Source organism: Chinchilla lanigera, unplaced genomic scaffold (assembly GCF_000276665.1).
Source record: "Chinchilla lanigera isolate Chin_1 unplaced genomic scaffold, ChiLan1.0 scaffold00003, whole genome shotgun sequence".
In the NCBI taxonomy this organism is placed as follows: domain Eukaryota; kingdom Metazoa; phylum Chordata; class Mammalia; order Rodentia; family Chinchillidae; genus Chinchilla; species Chinchilla lanigera.
The window spans coordinates 2,067,620-2,079,343 of record NW_004955404.1 but is presented as its reverse complement, the minus strand read 5'-3'; positions in this window follow the sequence as shown (position 1 = coordinate 2,079,343).

Below are 11,724 nucleotides of genomic sequence, written 5' to 3'. Positions count from 1 at the left end.
TATTTATTTATTTATTTATTTGTCTTTTTGAGACAGGGTCTCACTATGCAGTTCAGGCTGACCTTGAGCTCACTTTGTAGCCCAAGCTGGCCTCGAACTCGCCATGATCCTCCTGCCTCAGCCTCCCAAGTGCTGGGATTACAGGCATGTGCCACCACGCCCGGCTCAAAACTAAATTTTAACAATGGTTTTCACATGTGTATGGTAATTCGTTAGTGTTAATCTCGTGGTGTATTTAATGATTCTGCATCTACAGATCTTCCAAAATGTAAAACAAAGACTGTTTATTGTGATTAGACTTTCCTTCAGGTTCAGACCTCTACCTTTAAAAAAAGCATGCCATGTGTATCCCATTAAAGCACCACAGCTTCTTATGTATCAGATTAAGATAATTGTTAAAAAGGTCATCTTATGTCAAAATGAAAATTTAAGTATGTTACAAAATGTTGTCATGATTGTCATGTAGCAATGTTATATATGGTTTTGATTTCTCAGTTTCTGGGTAAAAATATGTAACTGTTGTTTATTAACATTCTATTAGGATTTACACATTAGGATACACATGATTGTTAGAAAATAATGGTTCCATCCTTATGTTCTAAGGCGTTTGCTATTCAGATCAGATTGTAATATTAGCTTACTGCCCCCCTTACAGTGCTACATCATTAATCTTCTTTGCTGGATGTTTAACAACTGAAGTTTGGAGACCATAAATTAGAGAGATAAATTGGGCTAGAGGACAGCCAGTATTTTGGCTACGCCCTCCAAGGTCAGTAAAGACTCAGGACATAAAAGAACCTCTGCCGTGACATCCTGTAACTTGGTCAGGTCCCTGGTTTTCTGATCAAGGAGATTATGGGACCACAGAGGAAAGTGATTCTGAGATATATAGTATGCCTAGGGAGAGTCACCAGCAGAGAAAGGATCTCCCAAGCTTTCACAGAAAGCAACCTGGTCACGCAATGGCCGTGACTCATCCAGACGGCTGACACTGACAGAAGATCTAGAGATGCCGCACTTGGTTCCAAGATGATCCCTGAGGAGACCTCACTGACCCTGATAGATAGTGAAAGGTTAAACTTTTATTTATACAGGTCTCATTTTAACTTGGTCTTGGACATCCAGTAGAAAAGTGTAACTACAGGATATAACCTCTTAATCTGGCGAAGTTCATCCAGACGCCGAGAAGTGGGAAGACAATTGGCGACCTTCTCGCTGATGCTTCAGAGGATGGCAGCAAAACAGAAAGGGGGAAATGTGCAGAAGCGCATTCTTTGATTAGAATGCACTGAGGACACAATGATTTGTTTATTATTTGTTAGTGTTTCCTAAGATAAGCCTTCATTATACAGCCCGGATTATCCTTGAGTTTACGGTCCTCCTATCTCAGCCTCTTGAGTGCTGGGATTACAGGTGTGCGTTGGATTACATGTGGAGAAGGATAATTTTTTAATTATCCTTACTAAAAAGTGTTTCCTAAAAAAACATTCGCTACCCCCTTGGTTTTCGCTCAATAAAAGGTGACTGAGATTGGTAATCGGGGTGGCAGTCTGAGAGGCTGTACGCCCCCTCATCCCAAAACTTTGTCTTTCTTGTTTTTCTTTTTTCTCTTACTTTCTCATTTCATCCGCGGGCACCTCGTTCTCGGGACCTGACACACTGGATGGAACGACAGGTGCCCCCTTACGGGAGCATCAGGCAGAGTTTGGGGCGTGGTGGGCACTCAGCCTCCTGGCAGGCAGGAAGGGGTTCGACTGCAGATGTGGCTAAACTACCCTTCCCGGGCCCACTCCATGCCGGCCTCACCCCGTACCCCAGATGTCCCGGCTGCCCTTCTTCCTTTTTCGTTTGGGGGTTTTTGAGACAGGGTCTCTCTGTGCAGTCCAGGCTGGCCTCGAACTCCAGCTGCCTCCTCCTGCTGAGCCACAGCCTAGGCTCAGATGCCATGAGGGCCGCTGGGGCCCAGTCTCGGAGCTCCCCTCCGCCCGACAGCCGGGCCCCTCCACGAGCTGCTGGGCCAGCTGAGTAGCATCCATGGGGCCCAAGGCACACAGGCCAGGAAGACACCACCTCATGTTCCAGAGTAAAGGATGAATGCGTTGCACACCTGCTGGCACAGCTTGGAACTGCGCCCGTCCCAATCCTGGGATCTGCAAAAGTGACCTTTGGAAACAGGGTCTCTGCAGAGCTGACCGCAAAGCTGATGTCACACTGGAGTCACCGGACAGGACAGCAGGAGACGGAGGGGAGCCGAGGTGCACAGGCTGGGCTGGCGGGGCAGAGCAGGGACCCACGTGCCCGGGTCCAAGGGCCCGGAAGCCGACTTCCACCGCACTTCGGACTCTGGCCCCAGACCGTGGGGAAGTCTGTCGCTGTGAGCCGCCTCGTGCGCAGACCTTTGTCACAGCAGCTGCAGACAACTCGCACCCACTGTGACACCACCTGGGGGACGTCCTCCTCCTCCCTGTGCAGGACGAGGGGGTGTGTGCCGGGACGGAACGCAAAGCGCCCCGCAAAGCTCCTCCCCCACCCCCCACCGCCCACACCCACGCAGGGGTCACACGGGGCCAGAGGAATTCCCCTTCCTCGCCAGCAGCCCGGAGGCAGTACAGAGCCCAGGGGTCATGAACTTGGCAGCCTGGCAAAGGGGAAGCGGCCTCGGATGACACTGCTTGTGTGACTGTGGGTGACGCTGCCACGCGCCCCCAAGCACGAGTCAACAAAGCCACTTCCCGCCAGGGTCCCCAAGGGGAGAAGGGCAACAGCAAGCCGCCCCGGGGTCACCGTCAACCCAGCACCACAACGCAAGGACAACGACCTTCGGTCTCGGCTCACACGGCTCTGGGCCGCCCTGCGTCCTTCTGGAAAAATACGGCCACGGCCCTCACACAACCAGAGCTCCAGGCTTGGCAAAGCCCTGGCCAGGGGTCCAGAGCAGCACAGCAACTGGAGAGGACGCGGGCCAAGGTCGTGCGGGCGTCGGCAAGGGCAGAGGCGGGCAGGTCCAGGGCTGGGTCCAGGCGCCCTCAGCCTCTGCTCCCACGCCAGGAAGGCACAATCTAACGAAATGCATCAGATGGGCAAACCCCAGGAGGCACGCACCTCCCTCCCCCGGCAGCAGCCACGGGCGCCGCATGGGAACTGCCCGGCTCCCAGGGCATGCGCGCCCCCCACGCGGGCTTATCTGCCCCGCCGCTTGGGCACGGAGCCTGCGGCCAGGCCCTGCCGCCCACAAGAAGCCTGTGCACAGCAGCCAGGAGGACGGCCGGCGGCCGGTGCCGCGCTGAGTCCAAGAGGGAGCACCCCGCCCGAAGTACGAGAGGCTTTTCGCGCCACCGAGGAAGAACAAAACCCAAGACAAGTCAGTGGGCTGCACCAGGACAGTGACTGGGTTAAGTCACCAAGGACAAAATGCGCCGAGGAGCCAAAGCCAGCACCTGACTTTCGCAGATTTCTCCTTCCGCTGGGCGGCTACCAAGCAGTGCTGGGACCAGAGCGGGGCAAGGGTCTCGTCCGTCCGGAAGCCCGAGGCGCTGGTGGTAAACGAGATCCAGGCTCCTGCGGCTCGGGGAACCGCCCCGCAGGCCCTGTACCTCCCGGGTCAAGGGCAAATATTTAACTAGGGCGTCCAAGCCGGTCTGCCGAAGGGGACTCTCTTCTTCCTTTAAAATGAAGGAATCTAAACCCCAAGTTACTTCACCCGTGGGATGGCAGCAAGTGTGAGCAGGACAAGTGTCCCAAGTGAAGTCACGTCCACGGCGACGTCCTCACACCACAGCCTCTGCCCCAAGGCAGCCCGTGTCCTCTGTGCACTTCTGTTTCACAATTTAAAGGACACATGACCTGCTCTGTGAACCCCTCAGTCACGAGCAGCAGCACAGAGGGGACCCCAGGCCTGGGATCCCAGGGCAGAGGTTCTGAGAGGGCTCCAAGGTCAAGTCGTAAACGGGGGGCTTGGGCCGGGGATGTAGCTCAGTGACATAAGCACTTGCTTGGCAAGCCTGAGGTCACGAGTTCAATTCCCAGGACCAAAAAGAAAAAAAGAAAAAAAAAAGTTGAAAAAAAAGCGGGGGGGGGGGGCTTAATTCTGAAATCCCTGTGATCTTGCCAGGAAAGGATTTATTTAAAATAACCCAATACTGAAACCAAATCACTCAAAGAAAGAAATGTTCTTTTGCAGTCTAATATTAAGGGGAAATAAGGAAAAACAAAACGGCTTACATAACGGCCTCAGCCTTAAAAACAAAGCCCTCACCCAGCCAGCATTTCAGCCAAGCTGCTTTACTGCCAGAGATAGCACCTTGTCCTATGACTGTTAGTTTTAGAATGAGATTAGCACACAAAATTCGGTGATTTGCTAAAGTCTCTATTTATTAAAACAGGAACTAAAATCCTCTCGGTTTAAAGCAGGTTTAAACTTGCCTCTAAGTCAGGACTGAGCTACAGGCACTCGGCGCTGAGTAAAGGTCTTGCTCAAGTCCCAGCGCCTGGAGCGGGTGCTGTCCAGAGCTCCCTCCCTGCGATGCCCCAGCTGGTGCCAACCCCTTGGCTCTCGGGGGAGGCCAATGAGAACGTGCCCAGATGCATGGCAAGACGCACTGCCCATCTCCTGGTAATTCTGCTCAGGGGGCGCGGCCGCTCTCTGGAAGCCGGATTTCCCCGGTGTTTCTGAGGTGAGCAAGGGGCGTGTCCCGATGAAGCCCTCTGGAAAGCACGGGGCCCACCACAGAGCGGACACGCCCTGGCGGCAGCACGCAAGGGAGCTGGTGGACTGACAGATAACCTGCCCACTTCACGGGGGACAGACCCCCAGAACTGTACTTGAACTTGGTTTATCAGGTTTAAACATAACAACACGTGCTGTACATAAACATAAAATTTTTATCTTATTTTATTTTTTGTTCTTGAGACAGGGTCTCACTATCTGTTTGGGGCTGGCCTTGAGCTCACTATGTAGCCCAGGCTGGCCTCAAACTCACAGTGATCCTCCTGCCTCAGCCTCCTGTGGGCTGGGATTATAGGTGTTCACCACCACGTCCAGCTTAGAGATCATCATTTGTACCTGTACAGCTAGAAACGTCCCTCTGTGAACTGCTCTGGCTGCGTGTGTGTGGAGCCGTTTCCACTTTCACCTGCCTTCAGGTGCGGCTTTCTTGTCCTTGCGTGTGGGAGGAACCCGGCACCCACTCCAGCCTTGCGCACAGCTGTGCGGGCGAGGCCCTCCCAGTCAGGCAGGCTGGGCAGCTTCGCGTCCCGGGCCAGCCTGGCACTCAGACGACCCAGTGTGACGCCAGGTGCGCAGGGCCACCCCCACCCGAGGGGATGAGGGGCCCGGACCAGAGGCATGCGGGTGACGGGCAACGTCTCTTCTGGTTTCTGCTCGCCTCGGCGGGCACACACGGCACTGGCTGGCACTGGCAGTCCTGACAAGGCCACGGCACGGGGCTCCTGTCTGCCACCTGCAGATGTCACCCCTCCCAAGCAGGCCCTCAACCGACAAGGCCTCCAAAGTCACCGGGGCAGAGACAGGATGGGGTCGGGCACTTCTGAACACAATTCCACCCTGACAGGCACGGCAGGGCAACAGTCACCAAAGGCAAACCCAGGCCCCTCGGAGTCAGAGAAGACGGCACGCGGGAGCTCGCGTCACCCGGGGACCCACGGCAGGTGTGCAGTGTCATCGCCTGGTGCAGACAGGAGGGGGCGCAGGCAGAGAAAGCGAGCCCGTGCCCCGCGGCGGGGGTGAACTCCGAGCCCGAGTCACAGCGGTAGACCAAGGGGCACAGCGGCGGCAGTGAGGCGGGCTCTCTGACCCCACCCCTGACTGCACAGCGTGCGCGATCCACATGCCGACCTGGGGGTGGCACTTCGGCTCTCCTCGAGCACCCTGACACCAGGACGGAGTGTGCCATGGGACCCAGGAGAACTAGTCGGACAAATCACAGCCACCAGCAGCTCTACCCGCCGTCCTCGGTGCCCTGGAAGAGGCCGGGCTCTCAAGGCCGCCTGGAGAAGCCCTGGCACCGCCGCCCTGGCGGAGGAAGCCACAGAGTGGGGGACAAGGAGCCGGCTACAGCCGTGGAGTCCCAAGCCAGCGCTGGACCCTCATACCTGTTACCCAGCCCCGGCCGCGGAGTCCACACTCAACGCTCTCTTTACAGACGGAGGTGCAGGGGCGAGGAGAATAACGTCCCCTTCTGTCACGAGGGCGCCTGACTGACTTGTCTTAGGAATGCGCTGATTCCCGTGGCAGGCGGGAGGGCCAGGTAGGGGCCACAAGCGCATCCCTCAAGGACCCACGCACCCAGGAGAGGCCGCGGATGGAGACACACACAGGCGCCCCGGCTCCCACCTCTAAGCGGAGCCGCTTTGTCACCAAGGCCCACGGCACACAGAGCCAGATGAGGGAAAGAAGGGCCTGGGACCTTGTCTCCAGGACCAGCCCGGCCCGCTCAGGCAGGACATGCCCAGCGCACTCGCAGGGTAGGCGCTGGGCGAACTCGGTTCACGCATCAGCCTGGCTTGCCGCGACACAGCACAGAAAAGGCTGCAGATGTCACCTTCCACCCCCAGGCAGGCAGCCCTTCAGTCCACGGGCGCGCCAAAAACTGCGCAGACCCGCCTTGGTGCTGTTCATCGTACCCCGAATGCCAACATAAAGAAGGAGCGGTCTCAGAAGCGGGTGGTGGTGCACAGTAATCTGAGCACTGGGAGGCTGAGACAGGAAGATCACTGAAAGTTTGAGGTCAGCCAAGGTATATAGTGAGTTCAAGGCCAGCCTGAACTAGTTAAAAAACAAAAAACAAAAACAAAAAAAAAAAACAGAAAGATTGAACAATCTTTCTCAGTTTCAGTCTCACTTTAGAATGATGTCACTTCTGGGCATGGTGGTACATGCCTGTAAGTTCCAGGACTGGGGAGGCTGAGGCAGGAGGATCACTGTGAGTTCAAGGACAGTCTGGACTACATGGTGAGACCCTGTCTCAAAAAACCAAAATAGCAAGAAGAAAAAGAAGTTTCAACAATAAACAGGGAAACATCCACAAAATAGAAAATTAGGGTGCATTATCAAGGTAACTTCAGTTAGAATGACAAAGTCCTCAAAACCGACAACCTTGTTATTTTAAATAACAATGGAGACAATACATACACACATACATACAGAAGCAAAATCACCACATCATGGGGAAACGCACCAAAGGTAGAGACATTTGTTCTCTTTATTTCTGTGATTTAGGGGGACCATTTATACACCTTTTCCAAATGCTCAGTGACTGCTTAATCATTAGAATTTTATTAAAAACCCTGCGTAATTCTTAGGCGGGGCATTTTCTTGGGAAATGCCTGGTTGACGCTATTTACTTTAAGTAAACATGAAGCCAGCTCTCCTTGGGGAGGAAACGCGGGTGCCAGGAAACGGTGCCAGTCAGAATTAGGGGACAGCCCATTGCTATTTAGTTATTTATTTATGTTTGTCTTTTTGAGACAGGGTCCCGCTATGCAGTCCAGGCTGGCCTTGAATTCACTGTGTAGCCCAGGCCGGCCTCCAACTCACAGTGAGCTCCTGCCTCAGCCTTCCAAGAGCTGGGATTACAGGTGTGCGCTACCACACCTGCTTTGCTTCTGTACTTACACTGGACGCATTCGCTGGAGGCACAGATAGGCCCATTGTGCCTCAGAAAGGAGTCCTCTGGGAGGCTGAGTCAGGATACTCTGCCATCCACAGCAAGGCCCCTGAGGTAGAAAAGCCCTGGGTTCCCAGGAAGCCATATCATCCCTGAGGACAGAGCCCAAACGCACCCAGCACACCACACCCAGCTTGTTCCTGGTTCGGATTCTGTGGAAGGTGGTGTGCAAACACTGCACGCGGTGCCAGGCATCACCACTCAGAGAGGACCGACACAGCTGCGGTGTAAGCGTGGCGGGGAAGAGCGGGGGCTGGGCGGCGGCTGCGGGTGTGGATGGGAGCTCTGCGCCCAGGAGGAGGTGACCAGGCCCCCAGCGCCCCCACGGTAGGCGCCTCAAGGAGGAGGATCCTTGCTGAAGCTCATCCTCCTGTAAGCCGTGCTGGACCCTGCACCTGGCTTCCCTGGAAGCCATCGTCCAGAGACCGACCTGTGGCCACCACACACAGGCTCCTGCAGCCGGCGCAGCCGGGCCGCTCCACATGCCGGGGCCTGGGTCGCTGGCTGGGCGCATTGACTCGGATCAGAAACACGGGGCGCCAACGCCCACCCTCTCCCAACAGCAGAGGAGCGCGGCGGTGGCCTGGAAACGCCCTCAGCAGGACATCGGGTCACAGCAGGACACTCTGCCAACTCGCTGCCACCCTGAGTCCCCACTGGGCCATCGCCCCTCGCCCGCTGCCGAGGGCCACGCTCTGCCCAAAATGGCCTCCTCCATGGTGGGCAGCGTGGGAGGGTGATGACTGTCCCCACGGAGGGCACTGAGGAGCGAGCCTGCGGCAGAGGGCACCTCAAAACCCCGCAGCCTGCAGCCCCGCCACCCGGCGCCCGGGCTCCCGGCCTCGCCCGCCGCCAGCCTGCTCTCCACCCCAACCATCTCCGGGGTCTGACTTGTGCCACTGTGCAAGGTTTGCCATGCAGTGACAGGGACAGCGGGGAAAGAACCTCTCTCTCCCATCTTCCGGAATTCCCCGCACGCGGGGGCAGAGGCAGGGCACGCCACAGCCCCAGTCCAGCCTGGCCTCCACAGGGAGCTCTAGGCAGCCTGGGACTCCGCCCCCGGAAAGGAACTCTTGGTGGGAACCCCTGAAGAGCGGGCGGGCGCGTGTGCTGGAGTCCCCGGCTCCGCTCCTGGTGGAGCCCGCGAGTCGCTCCCAGACACCGCGGGCCCTGGCAGCCGGCTTCTCCTGACCGCATCTGCGCTCCACACCTGACGCACCTCCTCCGGCCGGGTCCTGGCACCCCCCGGGGCGGCTGCTGCGCCTGAAGTCTCCCTCGCCCCCAGCCATGTGCCCTCCCTGCCCCAGGACCTGTCCTACGCCGTGCAGGCCAAAAACAGCAGGTGGAGCCAAAGTCAGGGTGTCCTCGCCGCGGGACACTAGGCTTGTGGAAGGTCCTATTGCTGCACCTCTGGGAAGTGCTTTCTCCCCCACACGGCCTGCCCCAGGGTCAGCAAACCTCCACCCGGGCTGCGGGCTGCAGACACTTGGGCTTGTGAGCCGCACGGCGACACAGTGCACGACGTGGCCCTGCACCGACAAAGCTTCACTGACGCAACTGGGGGCAAGCGTGCGCCTGCGCCACACGGCACCTCCCAGGCCCAGGCAGTGTCCTCCTCGCCGACGCCACTGCCAGGCCAGCCGTCACTGCAAAGACTCAGAAGCTCCCGAGCCCCGAGTGGCGGTGCACTCCTAACCCGCGCACCCGAGAGGCTGAGGCAGGAGCATCCCGCAAGGCTGAGGGCGGCCTGAGCTACACAGTGAGTTCACAGAGTAAGTGCCACGTCCGCAGTGCCACGCCACTTCCACCTGCCCGTGTCCCTGTCTCCTCCCGCTCCGAGCTCAGGGCCACGCTCCGCAGGGCTCCCGTCCTGGGACACACGTCCGTGCTCCGCAGCCCTGTCCCTGTGGCTGCCTCATCACCCAGACACCCGGCCCCGTTGGGCCCAGGAGAAGCAGGGTCTCAGGCGCTGAGTGACCCAGCACTTCCCTCCCTGCTCCCGGCACAAGGGTTTCGCCACCAATTTCACAAATGGAAACCACAGCCTGACCTCTTCAGGGCCACCGAGGCTGCTCAGGAAGGAGACAGGACTCGGCCGCCGTCAGACCTCTGCGTCTGGTGCCGCGCGGCACCTCCTGGGCAGAGCCGCTGTCCCCACAGGGCCTGGAGGGGCCCCACAGCCCCGGCTTGAGGCCCCCACCCCCACACAGCCTGGAGCTGGGCTGTGGCACCAAGGACCTGGGCTGGACCTGCAGCGTCAGAGAGCAGGGCCTGGGCCCCCAGCACATGTCACCAAGCTGCTTCAGGACGGTGCGTCCCCCCAAGGACACAGTTTCTGGCCTCGGGGACATGGTGCCAGCACCTCCAGGAGGACCGGCTTGGACGCGGCCGGCTGTTAGTGCAGGAATGTGGCGTCCAGGGCTGTGGCTGCAGGGCGCAGCGGGACCCAAGGAAATGCAGTGTATTTACCCTACCCACCCCATACTGCCTGCAGCCCCCAACTCATACGTTTTTGTTCACTTGAGGTTTTTTTGTGTGTTGTTTTTGTTTTTTGTCTTTATGAGACAGAGTCTCGCTATGCAGTTCAGACTGGCCTTGAACTGGAAGCAATCCTCCTGCCTCAGCCTTTCGAGTACAGGGCCCGTGTTCTTGGTGCCACAGCCCGGCTCCAGACTGTGTGGGGGTGGGGGCTTCGAGCCAGGGCTGTGGGGCCTCCAGACCCTGTGGGGAGCCTGGCCAATGTTCACTTGTTTTTTGAGACAAGGTCAAGCTCTATAATTCAGACAGGCCTTGAACTCACTACGTAGCCCAGTCTGGCCTTGAATTCATAGAGATCCTCCTGCCTCAGCCTCCCGAGTGCTGGGATCACAGGCATGTGCTCACCGGTGTTCTGGAAGAGTGACTGGGGCTCCAAGTGCGCTCCTCTGCGCTCCCCGGCGGGCAGCAGGCAGAGGTAGGGTGTGGCAGAGGGCAATGGGCCAGCCTACAAGGCCAGGCACAGGCAGCCTCAGTGAGCTCTGCGGTTGGCACAGGTGGGGGTGCAGGAATGAGGGTTCGAGGCGCTGCCAGGGACGCCTCAGGCAGAAGGGGACACAGCACTGGGGCTGGAGGGGAGGGGACACTGTGTCAAAGCTCAGCTGACTCTTGTCCAGTGACCGAGTTGCACACACAGAAGAGATTTAGCTTCGCTGCCTGTTTGTTTTTTGAGACAGGGTCTCCCTATGTATTCCAATCTGAACTCCAGCTCACTGTGTAGCCCTGGCTGACCTCAAATTCATGGGGCTCCTCCTGCCTCAGCCTCCTGAGGGCACCACCAACCCAGGTTCTCCTTGCTGTTTATAGTAAAATGTGGGAGAAGGATGGAGGAAGAACTGCCTGGCACACAGGACGGGGCTGGCTGCCGAGGGACGGTCTCAGCTGCCAGGCTGAGGGAGGGACCCAGCGGGAGGGAGGGCAGGCTCTGTAGACGAGCCACCGCACAGACGGTGGGAAGGACAACCTCTAGCTCAAGCCCCCCGCACAGCCCCACACACTCGGGGAGATGGTCGAGTGTGAGCTGTCACTGCTCCCCTGGGGCTCCCCAAGGCACAGGCCCCTCCGTGAGGGAACCAGATTCTGCTCCCCGCAGGGCTCAAGGGCAGGAGGGACCGGGCACGTCGCAGCCCTCAACGGGGCCCTCTCCCGGAGCCCTCTCCACGCCGCCTCCCCCAGCCTGGGGAGGGATCTTAGTCACCAAGATAAGGCAGCTGGAGCCCGCGGAGAGTGTCTCCAGCCCCACCCACCTCCCTGTGCCCGGATGGAAACTTCGCTGCTGCCCGCGAGGCCCCGCCCGCCCCACCTCCTGAGTTACCGGAACAACGGGAATCTGTTCCTTTCTAGGGCTCCTCCTCCCACCTGCCTCCAGGGCTGGGAAATTACAGAAAACACCTTCACAAGGTGTGGGCGGGGAAAGCGTATCCAAGAAATAGACAGAGGAACAAGGGAAGTCTCTGAAAGCTCACACCTCTAGTCAGGCCTGAAGGTGGGCACCTTCCACCCC